Here is a 1,253-nt window from a genome sequence, read left to right as displayed (position 1 = left end):
GGGAAGGGGGGAAAAATGAGCTGATGCCAAGGGCTTAAGTGAAGAGCAAATGTTTTGAGAATGTTGAGGGCAACAAATGTACAAATGTGCTTTACACAATGGACATATGTTTGGATTGTGATAAGAGTTGTATGAGCCCCCAATAAAATGATTAAAAACAAAAAGAAAGTGAGGACAGATAAAGGAGCAGGGCAGGGAATGAATGCTGTGAGTTTCCAATGGTAAGTGAGCGAATGAAGCAAAGGAAGTGGTGGACAGCTAGTAAGAAAACGCTTCCTCATGTTAAATCTTAAGTTATTCTTCGATATTTAACTAAACGAAAAAAATCCTCTAGTTCTATGACAGCTAGAAAAGTTAGTGATCACCAAAAATTAAGTTATGGAGCTGTGAACTTCCATTCACCATGGAAGCAGTTTAAAAAAGATATTTGGAAATCACCTTAATATTCAAGAATACATGAATTTGAACAGAAAACACTGTCTGATAGGTTCTATATAACTGAATTTTTGGAACTTCTATATATAAAATAGTTGATAGATTATTTTAAAAGTTTGTAGCATTGGCAATAAGTTGCTGGACAATTACTAAGAAATGTATAGAGGCTATTGTGAATACTAGTTTTGTGGTAAGGCTATAAAAGGTCTGAAAAACTGTTAAGAATAAATGTAATGTTGAATTAAATTGGAGACTACCAAATTTTAATCACTCTTCTTTATTGTTAAAATAGGTTCCTGTGCAATATATACTCCCAGACATGAATGTGATCTTTTGCTTTAAACAAACAAAGTTATGGAATGGAAAACTACATAGCAAAGTAAATGTCTTTAAAACACTAAGACCTTAAAAATTATATTTAAGCAAGAAAACAAATAATAAAGTTACCCTACTTACCGTATATACTTGTGTATAAGCTGAGTTTTTCAGCATATTTTTAATGTAGTTTTTGTGGTAAAATTAGGTGCCTCGGCTGACATTTGGGTCGCCTTATACTTGAGTATATATGGTATTTGTTTACAAAAATTATTACCAAGTAGTATTTTATAATAGAGCTGCCTTAATGAACTGACTCAGACATAGTCTCAAACAGCGTGCTTTATTTAATTCTGACTTGGGATAAGAACTATTTGAGTGAATTGCCATCAAATGAAGGGCTATTATCCACAAGCCAATGGAAAATTTTAAAATACAACTTCCATTTAAATTCCACTCAATTAAAGCCCCTCAGTGTTTGGGCCATTAGCCTTTTTCTAGCC

Source organism: Echinops telfairi, unplaced genomic scaffold (genome assembly GCF_000313985.2).
Source record: "Echinops telfairi isolate 266 unplaced genomic scaffold, ASM31398v2 ScPeMD7_21;HRSCAF=78, whole genome shotgun sequence".
In the NCBI taxonomy this organism is placed as follows: Eukaryota; Metazoa; Chordata; class Mammalia; order Afrosoricida; family Tenrecidae; genus Echinops; species Echinops telfairi.
The sequence above is the reverse complement of the archived record's forward strand: the minus strand, read 5'-3'. Positions refer to the sequence as shown.